Source organism: Heptranchias perlo, chromosome 29 (assembly GCF_035084215.1).
Source record: "Heptranchias perlo isolate sHepPer1 chromosome 29, sHepPer1.hap1, whole genome shotgun sequence".
Lineage (NCBI taxonomy): Eukaryota > Metazoa > Chordata > Chondrichthyes > Hexanchiformes > Hexanchidae > Heptranchias > Heptranchias perlo.
The window spans coordinates 26,905,433-26,925,341 of record NC_090353.1 but is presented as its reverse complement, the minus strand read 5'-3'; the positions used below and the strand labels follow the sequence as shown (position 1 = coordinate 26,925,341).

The 19,909-nt window shown below is 44.8% G+C and overlaps 2 long non-coding RNA genes across 2 annotated transcripts in view; one reads left to right on the top strand and one right to left on the bottom strand.

Moving 5' to 3' along the window:
- Nucleotides 1–5,237: 5,237 nt before the first annotated feature.
- LOC137299777 (uncharacterized) overlaps nt 5,238–19,909 on the bottom strand; it is a 123,555-nt gene continuing 108,883 nt past the window's right edge. Inside the window, exon 3 of the long non-coding RNA XR_010957980.1 lies at nt 5,238–5,666. This is a non-coding gene — a long non-coding RNA (uncharacterized lncRNA). The remainder of the gene's footprint in view (nt 5,667–19,909) is intronic.
- On the top strand, nt 5,262–18,857 carry LOC137299775 (uncharacterized). The gene is made up of 5 exons (XR_010957979.1): nt 5,262–5,574; nt 6,653–6,781; nt 16,512–16,585; nt 17,854–18,009; nt 18,163–18,857. It is a non-coding gene; the product is annotated as an uncharacterized lncRNA (long non-coding RNA).

Genomic DNA, 19,909 nt, shown 5'->3' with positions numbered 1-19,909 from the left:
CTCAGCAGAACCTCTTTCTTAGTTCTACCTATGTCGTTGGTGCCTACGTGGACCACGACAACTTGATCCTCCCCCTCCCACTCCAAGTTTCTCTCCAGCCCTGAGGAGATGTCCTTAACCCTGGCACCGGATAGGCAACACAGCCTTCGGGACTCTTGCTTTTGGCTGCAGAGAACAGTGTCTATCCCTCTAAGTATACTGTCGCCTACTACAACCATATTCCTTTTTACTCCCCCCACTTGAATGGCCCCCTGAACCACGGTGCCGTGGCCAGTTTGCTCATCCTCCCTGCAGTCCCTGCACTCATCCACAAGGGCTGCAAGAACCTCGTATCTATTGGACAAGTGGAGAGGCTGAGGCTCCTGCAACGCTACCTCCTGGATCCCCGTACCTGCCTCACTCGCAGTCACACCCTCCTGTCCCTGACCACGTGCCAATTCTACAGTATTTAGTCTAAGGGGCGCGACTGCCTCCTTGATCAAAGTGTCCAGGTAACTTTCTCCCTCCCTGATACATCGCAATGTCTGCAGCTCGGAGTCCAGCTCCTCAACTTGGAGCCGAAGTTCCTCGAGCTGCAGACACTTACCGCAGATGTAGTCGCCCTGAACAAAACTGTCCAGTAGCTCCCACATATTGCAGCTGCAACACATCTCCTGCCCTGTCATAACTATTTGCTTTATTTAATTGATTACTACAATGTCAATCAAATTATTTTTAGGTTGAACCAAGTACTGGCCATGTTTAATTTATTAAATTAAGTTTAGTTTTTAAAAAATATTTAGTTTTATGCTATAAGTTGCTTAGCTCACAGTCCTAAGAAAGAAGAAAACAGATGAGATACTCACCACCAACCACCTACCTGCCTTACCTGTGACATCACACTGCAGTTTTGTTTTGTTATTGCTGTGACCCGCTCTCGGGACGCTCCTCTCTGCTCTCGGGACGCTCCTCTCCGCTCTCGGGACGCTCCTCTCCGCTCTCGGGACGCTCCTCTCCGCTCTCGGGACGCTCCTCTCCGCTCTCGGGACGCTCCTCTCCGCTCTCGGGGCGCTCCTCTCCGCTCTCGGTGCGCTCCTCTCCGCTCTCGGGACGTTCCTCTCCGCTCTCGGGACGCTCCTCTCCGCTCTCGGGGCGCTCCTCTCCGCTCTCGGGGCGCTCCTCTCCGCTCTCGGGGCGCTCCTCTCCGCTCTCGGGACGCTCCTCTCCGCTCTCGGGGCGCTCCTCTCCGCTCTCGGGGCGCTCCTCTCCGCTCTCGGGACGCTCCTCTCCGCTCTCGGGGCGCTCCTCTCCGCTCTCGGGGCGCTCCTCTCCGCTCTCGGGACGCTCCTCTCCGCTCTCGGGGCGCTCCTCTCCGCTCTCGGGGCGCTCCTCTCTGCTAACTAATTAAATGCACCTCACCCCTTACTGCACCGAATCCCCTCACTCACCAAATTCCCAATTATAGACTCTGTCGAAACCAGACTCTATCGATAGCTGCTACTCCGTGCTCCCTCACTCCCATATTGGGAATTTGGGGGCACACTTTCCATAATGGATTGAAGTTCATGGGAAGTCAGAATTCTTAATATGTGTTCCCGGTGAATCTTTTTGGTGAAGTGCAATTTCATAAAGTCAACCCTTTACTGTCATATTTCTGAATATTTATAATTCTGGCAGCTGTTTACCTATCCAGAGAATTACATTTAGCACCACATCTTTTTCCCCTTCCTCTTCCAGTGCGATCAACTACAACATAAAAAGAAAATCACCTGGATTTTCCTCTAATACATCCTCCCAAACCTGGCATTGTAGCAGCAGAAATAGTGTGAAAATTGAGTGGGGAGGCCCACCAATGCATCCCTGCCCCGCTCTATAATTTCCATTCCTGTCCCAGCGGAGTAAGCCGTTACCTACCCCTCACCACCCCGACCCTTGTAATTGATGGTAGGGAGGTGGGGCCTGCCAACCCGCCTCATTTCCTTGTCTTCCACCCCCAGGGCTGTCAGGAGAGGGCGGCAATAGACTCTGGGGCAGCATTGGAAGGCTTAATGATGGCTCTTTTGGAGTGAGAAAGAAGGAACTTGCATTTCCATAGCGCCTTTCACAACCTCAGGACATCCCAAAGTGCTTTACAGCCAATGAAATACTTTTGAAGTGTAGGCACTGTTGTAATGCAGAAAACATGGCAGCCAATTTGCAAATGTGATAATGACCAGATCATCTGTTTTAGTGATGTTGGCTGAGGGATAAATATTGACCAGGTTACCAGGAAAACTCCCCTGCTCTTCTTCGAATGATGTCATGGGATCTTTTACGCCCACATGAGGGCAGATAGGGTCTCGGTTTAACATCTCATCCGAAAGAAGGCACCTCTGACAGTGTAGCGCTCCCACAGTACTCCACTGACGTGTCAGCCTAGATTATGTGCTCATGTCTTCAGAGTGGGACTTAAACCCACAACTTCGGACTCAAGAGGTGAGAGCACTACCACTGAAGCCACCTAAGGAGGCCCATTGATGCACACCACTCCTACTCCTCAGGTCCGAGGCTTAAAAGAAAGTGACAGATCTGATCTTTAAAGCTCTTCTTCCCATTTTAAATGGGATCTCTCCTCTTCCAGTTCGACAGCACTGTCACATCGCCCCCTCATAGCAATGGGTTCCCTCTTGGCTTCCATGCTTTAATTAGGCTGGGGCCAAGACAGCAGCTAGAAGTCCTGTCCTGAACTTCCTGTAGTGGGATTGGGAAAATCCAGCCCAATAAATCTAAATCTTAACAAATTCTTAGAAATCAGATACAGATGTTAAAATGAAGACAATCAATAGGGCATTTTTTTAAAGATAGAAACCTAGACATTGGCACTAATTGAAGCCCGCAATGTTTTGAATCAATTCCATAGATTCTGGTTAATGTTAGTAATTAGGTGATTGATGCATTTTGTTTCATCTCCATTGCAGCATCCCAACAGACAAGCATCAACAGGCATCCATCAGCAAGTGACATCACGAGGGGCTGGACTTTTGATGGGCTAAATGACATAACAGGCTGGGCAGACAGAATGGATGCTGTTACTTACAGTGCAATTGGTTTTTGAAATGTCTCCTTGACAATACCAGCCCATATTGCGCAGAGAAAGAAAAACACTCCACCTTCACCTTGCTGAGGGGATTAAGCTCTTTAACAAGCATCAAAGTAATTAATTCTACGATCAGATGCGGGTGACCCACAGGGCATGGATTTCTTTTGAACAGAGCTTGTATCGTGCTACTGGTGCTGACTTTCCTTGGCTCTGAGCCACAGTCTGAAGCTTTTTTTCTCCAATGCTGCTTTTTCTTTCGCTCCTGGCTGGTACATTTTGCAATAAGCTGTTAGTAGAAATTTGTCAGACCACTGGGGCAGATTAATTGCAGTGCACGAAAAACGCTTTAGCCTTTCTCGTGCTGTTAAAAAGCTTGGACATGTGGCGCGACCTTCCTTTTTATTTAATTCTGTTCAAAACCTTGACTCTGCAATGCACGTTAACCTTTAAAACTTCCAATCACTTAGCTATAACTTGCTGTTTCCAATGTATCTCCAGACTACTGGCAGGTTCATGGTTAAGGTGAGGGACCCAGAGCTGAAAATTACCAACAGCAGGCACCACACTGACTGTGAAAGATGCCAACTTTCCTGTTAGAAATAACTTGATGAGGCATTTCTCACACCAGACGACCGCCATAAGCTGAACAACAATTTACAGTATACTGTAGATTTATAGCATACATTCATTTCTTAATGTGGAGATGCCGGTGATGGACTGGGGTTGACAATTGTAAACAATTTTACAACACCAAGTTATAGTCCAGCAATTTTATTTTAAATTCACAAGCTTGTGAATTTAAAATAAAATTGCTGGACTATAACTTCATTTCTTAGACATTGGACTTCCCCTAAGCAGAGAAGCAAAATAATAAATATATAGGATACATTATCATGAGTAGATTCTTGTCCTTTATCTCACAAACAGCTTGCAAGGTCCACATAAAATGGGTCTCTGCTGCCGATGGAACAAGGTAAGCCAGGCAGTTAATATTACACACTGCAGCTGATGGTGAAAGAACTGTGTGTTTGATGCTATCGGTAGTTTTTAAATCTACTAGGAATGACAGACAGGAATCCATCACCTGGGTGCCTTTTTTCAACAATATCAACTTGCATCTTTAATGCAGGAAAACATCCCAAAGTACTTCATGGAGATGCAATCAAAAAAAAATGGACACTGAGCCAAGGGAGATATTAGGAGGGGTAACAAAAAGCTTGATCAAAGAGATGGGTTTTAAGGTGGGTCTTAAAGAAGGAGAGGGAGGTGCAGAGTTTGAGGGGTTTATAAAGAGAGTTCCAGAGCTTAAGGCCGAGGTGGCTGAAGGCATAGCCACCAATGGTGGGCTGATGTTGGTTGGGGGTGGGATGCACAAGAGGACAGAATCAGAGGAACGAAGAGTTTGTTGGGGGAGGGGGGTGATAGGTGAGTGTGACTTAATACAGGATAGGAAATGGGCAGCAGATATTTGGAATAGCTGAAGTTTATGGAGGATGGATGGGAGGCCAGCCAGTAGAGTATTGGAATAGTTGAGCCTGGAAGTGGCAAAGGCATGGAAGAGGGTATTAGTAGCAAATGGCAGAGAGGTGGATGATGTTATGGAGGTGGCAGCAGGCAGTTTTTGTGATGGACAAGATATGGGGATGGAAACTCAGCTTAGGTCAATTAGAATGCTAATGTTGCAAACAGTTTGATTCAGCTTGAGACAATGGGAGAGGAATGGGATCGGTGGCAAAGGTATGAAGTTTATGGCGGGGGATGAAGACAAAGAGCTGGAAATCATGCAGAGCGGCGAGGGAAGGCTCTCCGCAGCTCCTGTGAATACAAAGAATGAATGTACTTATTGCGGGCTCAGCAACGTTCACTTGCTTGATCTTGAAGTATTGCGAAGTTATACGCTGTCAATTCAACGTAAGCTGATTTGCATGGGACAGTCTGTGGGAATGGAAGACCTGCCCACAGACTCTGTCAGGAAGAGAAGTCACGCCCACAAGCAGGCAAGCAGACTTCATTCATTTAAAGTTACTATTCTGTATGTCATTCCAAATAAAAATGTAACATTTTTTAATAAAAAGCCAAGCAAATAATTGAAGAAACAGAAGTGAAAATTAAAATTTTTTAAAAACTTTTTAATATTTAATTTTTTTTAAATGATCAAAGAAACATAACAATAAGGAGTAATATGACATTCTACATTGTTAAAATTTAATTTTTAGTTGTTTGGCAGTCATTAAGCGTCATTGCGCTTTTAAGAAGTAACGTAGAGCTGGTATTCCTCAGTGTATCTTTCGGTGGAGTGAGTAGTTACATTCCAGCTGGGCAAGTTTGCGATTTTTCTTTGATTTCAATGACCGTAGCATGCGATGCCCCTTTAATTCACAGCTGCCAAATCGCCAGCGAACCAATAGGAGCAAGTTCACGGTTTCTGTATTTAGTGCGCACGTGCAAATGTGGGAACTTGCTCCTTCGATTTGCCGTCGGAGACAGAGGACGCCATTGAGGAATGCCACTGTCAGGTGAGTAATTTCTGCCCCATTGGTTTCAATCTTCCTAATGTCTATCTGGAGGAAATCGTGGCTCATCCAAGGCTCAATGTCAAACCAGCAGTCTGAAAACACAGAGGTAGTAGAGTGGTTAAGAGATGCGGTGTAGAGATAGAGCTGGGTGTTGTCAGTATACATGTGGAAGCTGACTCCACGTCTGTAGATGATTTCGCCAAGGGGCAGCATATAAATGAGGACGAGGAAGGGGCCACGGACAGATCCTTGGGGGACTCCGGAGGTAATGATACAGGAGGTGGGAAGAGAAGCCATTGCTGGAGATGCTCTGGATACGATTGGAGAGGTAAGAGTGGAACCAAGCGAGTACAGTCCCACTAAGATGGACAACGGAGGGGAGGTGTTGGAGGAGAATGATGTGGTCAACCACATCAAAGGCTGTACAGAGGCTGAGGAAGATGGGGGGAAACTTGATTGGAGAGATTGAAGTAGAAAGTTACGGGAAAGATGTGCATGCATTTGGGAGGTGACAACAGATTCAAGGATTTGAGAGTAAAGGGAAATTTCAAAGTGAGGGGGACAGTACCTGAGGAGAGGGAATCTTTTACAATGTCAGCTAACAAGGGGACCAGAAAGTAGAACAAGTCAGATTTTTTTCCACATTGTACAATTTTCTGTTTATTGTGTGTTTGGAGCAGAATTTTTTTTAAATTATGAGTTTACTACTTTGGAAAAAATTATGAGACATTGCATACTGCCCAAAAATATCTGGCAGCGTAGCAGAAGGACTTTAAATACTCGGACAACAGTCATAATAATGAAAATTTAAATTTCAAGCTCCAGACTACTTGAGTTTAGTGCTTTGGAGAGATTGTCAACAGTCTTTTGTTATCCAATGATAATGTTAAACTGAAGTACTCAGAATTTCAAGAAGCCTGTATATATCAAGCTCTGATGTTTTGTTTCTTACCCCAGTTTTTGCCCTGGTCTCCTGACTTGTGCTGAGGTACAAAACCATGGATACTGGCAGTCCTTCAGTACTTGACAGTATTTAGGAGCAAGAGCCCTAAGTTAATCTGTTTTTCCCCCATTCTAGTCCAGGAACACTGAAAGCCAATTATAATACCCCTACACTACCCCTGCTAACCCCAGTACAGACTGAAAATCAAAACTGGAATCGTCCCAGACTGTGTGTCATGCCAAGATTTGTCCATCGAGCCATCAGGTGAGTTTAGAACATAGCAACATCTCATTGCTGATGCAGAATGGTTGACATGATTGAATTTAAAAAATGTAAACATTCTCATGATATGGGTGTTGCTGACAAGGTCGGCATTTATTGTCCATTCCTAGTTGAGAACGTGGTGATGGGCCTTCTTCTTGAACCGCTGCTCAGAGGTTTCATACAACTGGTTGGCTTGCTAGGCCACTTAAGATTTTCATGCGAGCCCAGAATTTTAAAGAAATATTCACAAAATGTGCAATAAGGACTATATGAGGAATTAAGGGCGTTATTCGATTCTTGAAAGAAAGAGAAAAGTCTTATATTTATATAACACCAAATCACATCTCTGAGAAACATCTCATCACACTGCACATAAAATGAGTTACTTTAAAGTACAGTGACTGTAGTTATGAAGGCAAACACAACAGCCATTTGGTGCACAGCAAGATCTCATAAACAACCAAGAAATCTGGTTTTGGTAGTATTGGCCAAGGGAAGATTGTGTGTCAGGACATCAGGACAATCATTGCTCTTTGCTGAAGATTTTTACAGGTAAGTAGATTTTATTAATTTGCATTCCCAGTGCCGAGCTTAGCATACCAGCAGAGCATATCAGCAATGCAGGTGTGGAGGTCATCATCCTTTCCATGATTTCCATCTATTAAGTAGAACTCAGTGCTCAAATTCCTAAAATATGGTACCCATGAGTGAAGCTCAAATTCTTAAAAAGTACTTTTTAATATTCACTTGAAGCACTGGAACATGCAGATGAGGTGATTGTTTAACATCTTATCCTAAGGATGGTGGCTCTAACCGTGCAGCACTTCCTCAAACATTGGATTGGAGTGTTAGATTAGAAACATAGAAACATAGAAAATAGGAGCAGGAGCAGGCCATTTGGCCCTTCGAGCCTGCTCCGCCATTCAATATGATCATGGCTGATCCTCTATCTCAATACCATATTCCCGCTCTCTCCCCATACCCCTTGATGCCTTTTGTGTCTAGAAATCTATCTAACTCCTTCTTAAATATATTCAGAGACTTGGCCTCCACTGCCTTCTGTGGTAGAGAATTCCACAGGTTCACCACCCTCTGAGTGAAGAAATTTCTCCTCATCTCAGTCCTAAATGTCCTACCCCGTATCCTGAGACTGTGACCCCTTGTTCTGGACCCCCCAGTCAGGGGAAACATCCTCCCTGCGTCCAGTCTGTCTAGCCCTGTCAGAATTTTATATGTTTCAATGAGATCCCCTCTCATTCTTCTAAACTCGAGTGAATACAGGCCAAGTCGACCCACTCTCTCCTCATATGACAGTCCTGCCATCCCAGGGATCAGTCTGGTGAACCTTTGCTGCACTCACTCTATGGCAAGGATATCGTTTCTTAGGTAAGAAGACCAAAACTGCAACCAATACTCCAGATGTGGTCTCACCAAGGCCCTGTATAACTGCAGTAAGATATCCTTGCTCCTGTACTCAAATCCTCTTGCAATGAAAGCCAACATACGATTTGCCTTCCTAACTGCTTGCTGCACTTGCATGTTTGCTTTCAGTGACTGGTGTACAAGGACACCCAGGTCCATTTGTACATCAACATTCCCCAATCTATGACTATTTAAATAATACTCTGCCTTTCTGTTTTTCCTTCCGAAGTGGATAACTTCACATTTATCCACATTATACTGCATCTGCCATGTATTTGCCCACTCACTCAACTTGTCTAAATCGCCTTGAAGCCTCTTTGCATCCTCCTCACAACTCACAGTCCCACCTAGTTTTGTGTCATCAGCAAACTTGGAAATATTACATTTGGTTCCCTCATCCAAATCATTGAAATATATTGTGAATAGCTGGGGCCCAAGCATTGATCCCTGTGATACCCCACTAGTCCGAAAAAGACCCATTTATTCCTACTTTCTGTTTCCTGTCTGTTAACCAATTTTCAACCCATGCCAGCATATTGCCACCAATCCCATGTGCTTTAATTTTGCACACTGACCTCTTATGTGGGACTTTATCAAAGGCCTTCTGAAAATCCAAATAAACCACATCCACTGGTTCTCCTTTATCTATTCTACCAATTACATCCTCAAAAAACTCCAGTAGGTTTGTCAAACATGATTTCCCTTTCATAAATCCATGTTGACTTTGTCTAATCCCGTGGATATTTTCTAAGTGTCCTGTTATCACATCCTTTATAATAGACTCTAGCATTTTCCCTACACTGATGTTAGGCTAACCGGTCTGTCGTTCCCTGTTTTCTCTCCCTCCTTTCTTAAATAGTGGGGATACATTTGCCACCCTCCAATCTGCAGGAACTGTTCCATAATCTATAGAATTTTGGAAGATGACAACTAATGCATCCACTATTTCCATGGCTACTTCTTTTAGTACTCTGGGATGCAGATTATCAGGTCCTGGGAATTTATCGGTTTTCAGTCCCATTAATTTCTCCAGCACTATTTTTTTATGAATACTAATTTCCTTTAATTCCTCCTTCTCACTATTCCCTTGGTTCCCTAGCATTTCTGGGAAGTTATTTGTGTCCTCTTCCGTGAAGACAGAACCAAAGTATTTGTTTAATTGCTCTGCCATTTCCCTGTTCCCCATTATAAATTCTCCCGTTTCTGACTGCAAGGGACCTACATTGTCTTCACTAATCTTTTCTTTTTGCATACTTGTAGAAGCTTTTACAGTCCACTTTTATGTTCCTTGCAAGTTTACTCTCATACTCTATTTTTCCCCTCTTAATCAATCTCTTGGTCCTTTTTTGCTGAATTCTAAACTGCTTCCAATCCTCAGGCTAGCTACTTTTTCTGGCAACTTTATATGACTCCTCTTTGGATCTAATACTATCCTTAATTTCTTTTGTTAGCCATGGTTGGGCCGCATTTCCTTTTGTGTTTTTGTGCCAGAAAGGAATGTATAATTGTTGCAATTCATGCATTTGTTCCTTAAATGTTAGCCATTGCCTATCCACCGTCATGCCTTTTAATGAAGCTTCCCAATCTATCATAGCCAACTCACTCCTCATACCTTCATAGTTTTCTTTGTTTAGATTTAGGACCCTAGTTTTGATTGGACTACTTTACTTTCCATCTTAATGAAGAATTCTATCATGTTATGGTCACTCTTCCCTAAAGGACCCCGCACAACAAGATTATTAATTAACGCCTTCTCATTGCACAATACCCAATCTAGGTTAGCCTGTTCCCTGGTTGGCTCCTCAATGTACTGGTCTAAAAAACCAGCTCGTGCACACTCCAGGAATTCATCCTCCACAATATTATTGCTAATTTGGTTTGGCCAGTCTATATGCAGATTAAAGTCACCCATGATTACTGTAGTACCCTTGTTAGTTGCATCTCTAATTTCCTGTTTGATCTCATCCCCTTAATTACCACGACTGTTTGGAGGTCTATAGACAACTCCCACCTGTGTTTTCTTAGTTCCACCCAGACTGATTCTACATCTTGATTTTCTGAGCCAATATCCTTTCTCCCTATTGCTCTGATTTCATCCTTTACCAACAACGCCACCCCACCTCCTTTTCCTTTTTGCCTGTCCTTCCTAAATATCGAATACCCTTGGATATTCAGCTCCCAGACTTGGTCACCCTGCAGCCATATCTCTGTAATTGCTATTATATCGTATCCGTTTACATCTATTTGCGCTGTTAATTCGTCTACGTTATTACGAATGCTTCGTGCATTCAGACACAGTGCCTTTAGATTTGTCTTTTTAACATTTTTAGACATCTTAACAGCTTTTTGTACTATAGCCCTATTTGTCATAATTACATTATGAATTCAATCACCTGCTGTGGCATTTGGACCTACATTCTTCTGACCAAGAAATTAAAGTGCTTCCAACTGAGTCAAGGTGACACTCCAGGTGATCACCAGTACACTGTAGTTAATTGTTGGGAACTGCCTTTTCAATTGTGCATTTACGGTGAGGACATTGTCTTTGCCCATTTGCCCATATACTTGGACAAATGGGAAATTAAGCAATGTCAAGAGCTGGCCTTTTTCTTTTGCCACGAGATGCAAATGTAAATGGCTGTTGCCTGTGGCACTGGCCACTCCGGGCTACCATTTTCTTCTGGCCAGAAGCGAGTCGACTGCTTCTGTATCATATGATTGAGATGCAATATGTTAACATGGAAGGAATTGCCCTGAAGCACCTGCATGCGCGTGCTATCAGCCCATTAGGAAAGTATTTGATTATTAACGGTTCCACTCCACTGCCCAGAGGGAAAACACTAAATTTGCAGTTGAGTTTTCATCTATTTTTGCATATCTGACAGTAAGTGGAAGGGGAAGGGAACAGCATTTTTATTTAAATAAAAAGTATTCCTCCCCCCGCCCCCCCCCCACCTCCCAAATGAAGCAGTTGGTAACGGCAGTAACTGCTGAGCGGTACAGACCAGAATGACTCAGGTTTGATTCTCTGTCTGCGCTGAGTTAGCTGATCTCAGCGAGTAATAGGGGCACAACTATTGGCCTCAAGACCCCGAAGCTATCGAGTAATAAAATCAGCCGGTGTTCCCCTACCTGGGCCCTGAATTTCCTTGGACTTTATAAGAACATAAGGAATAGGAGCAGGAGTAGGCCATACGGCCTCTTGTGCCTGCTCGGCCATTCAATAAGATCATGGCTGTTCTTCTACCTCAACTCCACTTTCCTGCTCGTCAATCCCCATAGCCCTTGATTCACTTAGTGTCCAAACATCTATCGATCTCAATCTTGAATAGACTCAACGACTGAGCTTCCACAGCCCTCTGGGGTAGAGAATTCCAAAGATTCACAACTTTCTGAGTGAAGAAATTTTCCTCATCTCAGTCATAAATGGCCGACCTCTTATCTTGAGACTATGACCCCTAGTTCGAGACTCTCCAGCTAAGGGAAACAGCCATTCAGCATCTCCCCTATCAAGCTAGGTACAGTAGCATAGTGGTTATGTTACTGAACTAGTAATTCAGAGGCCTGGACTAATAATCCGGAGTCATGAGTTCAAATCCTGCCACGGCAGCTGGGGAATTTAAATTCAATTAATTAAATAAAAATCTGGAATAAAAAAAAAACTAATATCAGTAATGGTGGCTGGATTGTCGTATAGAACCCACCTGGTTCACTAATGCCCTTTAGGGAAGGAAACCTGCTATCTTTACCCAGTCTGGCCTACATGTGACTCCAAGCCAAAGCAATGTGGTTGATTCTCAATCGCCCTCTAAAATGGCCTAACAAGCCACTCAGTTGTAAAATCTTGCTACAAAAAGGAATAATAAGAATAAAACCAGATGGACCACCAGGCACTGGACAAGCCAAAGGCAAACCAAGCCCAGTCAACCCTGCAAAGTCCTCCTCACTAACATCTGGGGACTTGTGCCAAAACTGGGAGAGCTGTCCCACAGACTAGTCAAGCAACAGCCTGACGTAGCCATACTCACAGAATCATACCCTTCCGCCAACGTCCCAGACTCTTCCATCACCATCCCTGCGTATATCCTGTCCTACTGGCAGGACAGACCCACCAGAGGTGGCTGGTAGCAGTGATATACAGTCAGGAGGGAGTGACCCTGGGAGTCCTCAACATTGACTCTGGACCCCATGAAATCTCATGCCATCAGGTCAAACATGGGCAAGGAAACCTCCTGCTGATTACCACCGACTGCCCTCCCTCAGCTGATGAATCAGTCCTCCTCCATGTTGAGCACCACTTGGAGGGAGCACTGAGGGTAGCAAGGGCACAGAATGTACTCTGGGTAGGGGACTTCAATGTCCATCATCAAGAGTGGCTCGGTAGCACCAGTACTGACCGAGCTGGCCGAGTCCTGAAGGACATAACTGCCAGACTGGGCCTGCGGCAGGTGGCGAACGAACCAACACTAGGGAAAAACCTACTTGACCTCATCCTCACCAATCGACCAGTCGCAGATGCATCTGTCCATGACAGTATTGGTAGAAGTGACCACCGCACAGTCCTCGTGGAGACAAAGTCTACCATCCAACTTGTTGTGTGCTAAATGAGATAGGTTCAGAACAGATCTAGCAGCTCAAAACTGGGCATCCATGAAGCACCCCCTATGGGCCATCAGCAGCAGCAGAATTGTATTCCAGCACAATCTGTAACCTCATGGCCCGGCATATCCCTCACTCTACCATTACCAACAAGCCAGGGGATCAACCCTGGTTCAATGAGGAGTGTAGAAGAACATGCCAGGAGCAGCACCAGGCGTACCTAAAAATGAGGTGCCAACCTGGTGAAGCTGCAACACAGGACTACATGCATGCTAAACAGTGGAAGCAACTTGCTATAGACAGAGCTAAGCGATTCCACAACCAACGGATCAGATCAAAGCTCTGCAGTCCTGCCACATCCAGTGGTGAATGGTGGTGGATAGTTAAACAACTAACGGGAGGAGGAGGCTCTGTAAACATCCCCATCCTCAATGAAGGCAGAGTCCAGCACGTGATTAGAAAAGACAAGGCTGAAGCGTTTGCAACCATCTTCAGCCAGAAGTGCCGAGTGGATGATCCATCTCGGCCTCCTCCCGATATCCCCACCATCACAGAAACCAATCTTCAGCCAATTCAATTCACTCCACGTGATATCAATAAACGGCTGAGTGCACTGGCTATGGGCCCCGACAACATCCCGGCTGTAGTGCTGAAGACGTGTGCTCCAGAACTAGCCACACCTCTAGCCAAACTGTTCCAGTACAGCTACAACACTGGCATCTACCCGACAATGTGGAAAATTGCCCAGGTATGTCCTGTCCACAAAAAGCAGGACAAATCCAATCCAGCCAATTACTGCCTCATCAGTCTACTCTCAATCATCAGCAAAGTGATGGAAGGTGTCGTCGACAGTGCTATCAAGCGGCACTTACTCACCAATAACCTGCTCACCGATGCTCAGTTTGGGTTCCGCAAGGACCTCTCGGCTCCAGACCTCATTACAGCCTTGGTCCAAACATGGACAAAAGAGCTGAACTCCAGAAGTGAGGTGAGAGCGACTGTCCATGATATCAAGGCAGCATTTGACCGAGTGTGGCACCAAGGCGCCCTAGTAAAATTGAAGTCAATAGGAATCAGGGGAAAACTCTCCAGTGGCTGGAGTCATACCTTGCACAGAGGAAGATCGTAGTGGTTGTTGGAGGCCAATCATCTCAGCCCCAGGACTTTGCTGCAGGAGTTCCTCAGGGCAGTGTCCTAGGCCCAACCATCTCCAGCTGCTTCATCAATGACCTTCCCTCCATCATAAGGTCAGAAATGGGGATGTTCACTGATGATTGCACAGTGTTCAGTTCCATTCTCAACCCCTCAGATAATGAAGCATTCTGTGCCCGCATGCAGCAAGACCGGGATAACAGCCAGGCTTGGGCTCATAAGTGGCAAGTAACATTCGCACCAGATAAGTGCCAGGCAATGACCATCTCCAACAAGAGAGAATCTAACCACCTCCCCTTGACATTCAATGGCATTACCATCGCCGAATTCCCCACCATCAACATCCTGGGGATCACCATTGATCAGAAACTTAACTGGACCAGCCACATAAATACTCTGGCTACAAGAGCAGGTCAGAGGCTGGGTATTCTGCGGTGAGTGACTCACCTCCTGACTCCCCAAAGCCTTTCCACCATCTACAAGGCACAAGTTAGGAGTGTGATGGAATACTCTCCACTTGCCTGGATGAGTGCAGCTCCAACAACACTCAAGAAGCTCGACACATCCAGGACAAAGCAGCCCACTTGATTGGCACCCCATCCACCACCCTAAACATTCACTCCCTTCACCACCAGCGCACAGTGGCTGCAGTGTGTACCATCCGCGACCTCTACCATCTAGAAGGACAAGGGCAACAGGCACATGGGAACAACACCACCTGCACGTTCCCCTCCAAGTCACACACCATCCCGACTTAGAAATATATCGCTGTTCCTTCATCGTCGCTGGGTCAAAATCCTGGAACTCCCTTCCTAACAGCACTGTGGGAGAACCTTCACCACATGGACTGCAGCGGTTCAAGAAGGCGGCTCACCACCACCTTCTCAAGGGCAATCAGGGATGGGCAATATATTTTGGCCTCACCAGCGAAGCCCACATCCCATGAACAAATAGAAAAAAAGCCCTCTAAGAATTTTATACATTTCAATGAGATGACCTCCCATTCTTCTAAACTCCAGAGAGTATAGCCCCATTCTACACAATCTCTCCTCATAGGACAACCCTCTCATCCCAGAAATCAGTCTAGTGAACCTTTGTTGCACCCCCTCTAAGGCAAGTATATTCTTCCTTAGGTAAGGAGAACAAAATTGTACACAGTACTCCAGGTGTGGTCTCACCAGAGCCCTATATATTTGCAGCAAGACCTCCTTACTCTTATACCCCAACCCCCTTGCAATAAAGGCGAACATGCCATTTGCCATTTGCCATTTGCCTTCCTAATTGCTTGCTGTACCTGCATGTTAACTTTCTGTGATTCGTGTACAAGGACACCCAAATCCCTCTGGATACCAACATTTCTTAGTCTCTCACCTTTTAAAAAATATTCTGCATTTCTATTCTTCCTACCAAAGTGAATAATTTCACATTTCCCTTTGTTATACGCCATCTGCCACCTTCTCGCCCACTCACTTAACTTGTCTCTATCCCTTTGCAGTCTCTTTGCGTCCTCCTCACAGCTTACTTTCCCACCTAGCTTTGTATCGTCAGCAAACTTGGTCCCCTCAACGATGTCATTGATATATATTGTAAACAGCTGAGGACCAAGCACTGATCCTTGCGGCACCCCACGAGTTACAACCTGCCAACCTGAAAATGAACCGTTTTCTGTCCATTAACCAATCCTCAATCCATGCTAATATATTACCCCCAATCCCATGAGCCCTAATCTTGTGTAACAACCTTTTGTGTAGCACCTTATCGAATGCCTTTAGAAAATCCAAATATACAACATCCACTGGTTCCCTTGCATCTACCCTGCTAGTTACACCCTCAAAAAACTCTAATAGATTTGTTAAACACGATTTCCCTTTCATAAAACTGTGTTGACTCTGCCTAATCTTATTATGATTTTCTAAGTGCCCTGTTACTACGCCCTTAATAGATTCTGGTATCATCCTTACAATTGATATCAGGCTAACTGCTGCTGTGCTGTCATAACTTCGCTGGAAGTTAGGAAACCCTGTTAACGTGCGTAAAAGGGATATATGCTGTACCTCCGGTGAAGTTACGGCCGTCCAGCAGCAGAAAATCCAAAGGAATTCAAAGCCCTGATCTCTATCCAGTGACTCTTGCTGGAAAGTGAGTGGGGGTTTGGATGAGCACAGGATCAGGCTTGGCTGTGATGCCACCTGCAATGGAATAGCCTGATTCCTCTCTAGGCTCACAAATGAAGAAAGGTCGCTTGTTTCAGGAACCCAAAGACCATGTCCCAGTGAGCGCTGGTGTCATTATGAAAGGGAGAGGAGAGAAATGGGAAGGAAAGTACACAAAACATGAAACAAAACACACAGACACACACAGAAATATATTTATAAATAGTATTAAGTACTTCTGCTGTAGCCAAAACATTGACGTAAATCCAGGTGTTCTTTGATGTGGATGAAGAGGGTTAGAAAAGTGGTGTTGTGGTCAGACTGATTAATCATCATTTTGTTCTTTACGACTCATAATGAGAAGAGTGATCCCATTCAGAGTAGCTGCTCTTTTTCTTTTGCAGCTCTGTGGGCCGTGCAGTCGTGCGTCAAGACAGCGATCTGTTTAAGACGAAGAATGAGTAACAGACAGGTGGAGGTAGATTCCTGGCAATTGTTCCCTCAGAACATCTGCACGCGAGTCTTCACAGCTCATTAGACTGCCACAATCCACCAGCAGATCTCACTGATGAATGTTACTGAACCCAAAGTAACTCCATTAGCAGAAGCTTTGAACAACTTAACTGGCAGGGGGAAAGAAATAACTTTTGTATGATGGTGTGCCAGTCAAAATGCTCTTTCTTGTGAAAGGGAGGGATAACCTTGACATTGGCACCGCCACCTGTCCACCCACCTCTAGGATTATGATGTCCCCCCTCCCCTGCCCTTTATCGACACGAGAAATTAGATTGAGCAAAGTAAGTGAGATTTGTTTTGACTGACACTGCTTCTTAACTTGCTATCTGACCGATAAAGCAGCTTAACAATTTGGATCTGGTCTTGACTCTTCAAATGTTTCTCATTCTGCTTTCAAAAAGAATGCAAAAGATCTGGGAGGGGCAGGAGATGAATTTCTGTAGGGGTTCCCCCACTTGTCCACCGTAACTTCGGGAGGAGAGCTGCAGAAATCCCAGAAAAATTACCACTGTGCCTTTCCCGCTGCTTTTTTGTGCTGCTCTTAAACCTACCCTGCTCTGCCGTGGTGCTACTTGAGGGCCAGGGATGCCAGCTGTGATGTGGTATTATGAGGCTCTTAGAACTGAGGTAGCACTCATCTCAGGGTTTCTGAGGCCCAGGAGGATTCTTCAGCAGCCTCTGTCATCACTCCAGTGGACAACCTGGTAATGTATCCTGACAACTACATAAGCAGGTATCTAAGGGGGCTGGGTAGAAAAGTTACATGAGCTAGATCATGAGACAATGACATAATGAAGGCAGACTCTAGCCATGCCACTGGTGCTTGGTCCTGGATCTGAGTGCCCATTGATCAGTGGGAGGGCAGACCTGTTGGTATTATTTAGATCCTGCAGATCGTGAGAGAAGTTGCCCCGAAGCTCTCGGAAGCGAGTTGCCATTGTTTTCTTCAGAAGATTCAAGAAGGCCTGAAGGCCAGTGGTCAAAGATTCCACATTGGATGCACTGACTGCCTTCTGCATCTGTCCCCTCCGACAAGATGTTTATGGTGTAGTCACTCAATCTAGGAAGTGCACGGTATCAAATCTTTCTCGGATATTGGCATTAAGGATGGCATTGGACTCCACCTGACCCTGCCATCTGTCTCAGGTCCTCCAGGGTGTTCCTCAATAACTGTGTGTGAGTGTGATGCTCATCCAGTGTTGATGTCTTCTCTTTTTTCCCCTCTCCCAGGAGAAGGCAGCCCATAACATCTGGGAATCTCTGGCCACAGGTGGTGACCCCCAATAAAAGCCGTCTGACCCCTCACAATTGAAACATCTCTTCCTGGAAACCATGTGGGTGAACCTGTCATGAACGGAGATGTTGGAGGACAAGCAACAGCTGCAGGTTTATATGGAACATCTGTGGGTTGCCTGTATAATGGTTTGGGAGTATAACCACACCAGCAAGCAACGTAATCGGGCAGCTATAAAAGCTGCAGAGCGACCGTCATAATAGCTGCCTAACGGCATAACATCTCTTTGTTTTCTTTTACTCTAGATAACCCAAATCAAAATGCCACTGAGGAGGAGGAGGAAGCATGAGATGAGTGGGTTCCCACATCTGCCCTACCAGCTACATCCTCACCTACACTGATATTTCCCCCTTACGAGAAGACATGAGTATTGTAGTGTAGACTGTGCAGAGTCTGAGGCCTCTCATTATGTAAATTATCTAAACATGCAAGTAACAGTGGGGTCAATGCCATGACGTCATAGTGGGTCGAAGTCCTAGCCTAGATCAACTCAGGTGATGCAATGACACTTCAGAATTTCAGGCCCATAATTTTGTTTTAGGATACTTTCTGACCTCCTATGATGTTGCTCATGCATGGTCTAGGGTTTGGAATAAGGTTGTAATGTTTAGCTGCTAAACTGGCTTATCTCTTTAAGAACACTGCCAGGTACTTCCTATGGGGAACTGGCCTCAATTAGAGACTAATAATTGTAGTCGTTGGAAGTTTTTCTAGATCAACTTCTGCTTGGCTCCTCTCCTTGTTATCTTAACATTCTCTTCATAGAATCATAGAATCATAGAAGTTTACAACATGGAAACAGGCCCTTCGGCCCAACATGTCCATGTCGCCCAGTTTATACCACTAAGCTAGTCCCAATTGCCTGCACTTGGCCCATATCCCTCTATACCCATCTTACCCATGTAACTGTCCAAATGCTTTTTAAAAGACAAAATTGTACCCGCCTCTACTACTGCCTCTGGCAGCTCGTTCCAGACACTCACCACCCTTTGAGTGAAAAAATTGCCCCTCTGGACCCTTTTGTATCTCTCCCCTCTCACCTTAAATCTATGCCCCCTCGTTATAGACTCCCCTACCTTTGGGAAAAGATTTTGACTATCTACCTTATCTATGCCCCTCATTATTTTATAGACTTCTATAAGATCACCCTTATAGTAGATATCCATGATATATAGATATATATTTAAGAAAGTTTATTAAGCATAACCCAGCATGAACAATAGCACAGTAATTAAGCAGGCCAAGAAGTACACTTATAATCAAGACTTTTTAACTGCTCAGCCTTTAACCATCTCAACCCTAAATGTGAACCCTCTCCTTAATCTCTTCCATTTTGCCTTCTCTCTCCATCTGCAAGAGCCTCCTTTAAAGCTACCTATTTGATCTGTCTTTGGTCACCATCCCTAACCCTTCCCTCATTACTGCATGGCATACGGTTATTTTATTTCTCCTCCGTGAAGCATTTTGGACATTAATCACAATTAAGGTGTTATGAAAGTTCATATTGGTATTGTTGTGATCTCTGGATTGTGACCGAATGTCTCAGAATTTTTATATCAATAGATAAGAACTATAGCAAGAACTAAATTAATTTTATTCTTATGTTATCGTGATTTTTCAAGGAGGTGGCTTTGTTGTTCCTCACTTATTAAGGAACCCATTAGAACTCAAATCCTATTTCTCATACCTCATTTTGCTATTGCTCTTTAGCAAAGAGTTCATTCAAACCCTTTTGATGAACAGTCACATTGACTTGTTCAATGATGGAATCATAGACAGGCTAACTACTCACAGAAGAAAACGCCCAGATAATTGATGGATCAAAGTTGCCCGTGGTGAGTCAAAGAATCCAGACATTGGCTTCTGGTGGTGTTACTGTGGAGGAGCAGCATTTAATCATGTGATTACCAGCTTAATTAACATTTTTTTGCTTCATAACTGTTTAAAGTTCATTCAGTGTTCATTCAGTGGTTCAAGAGAACCACGTACAGC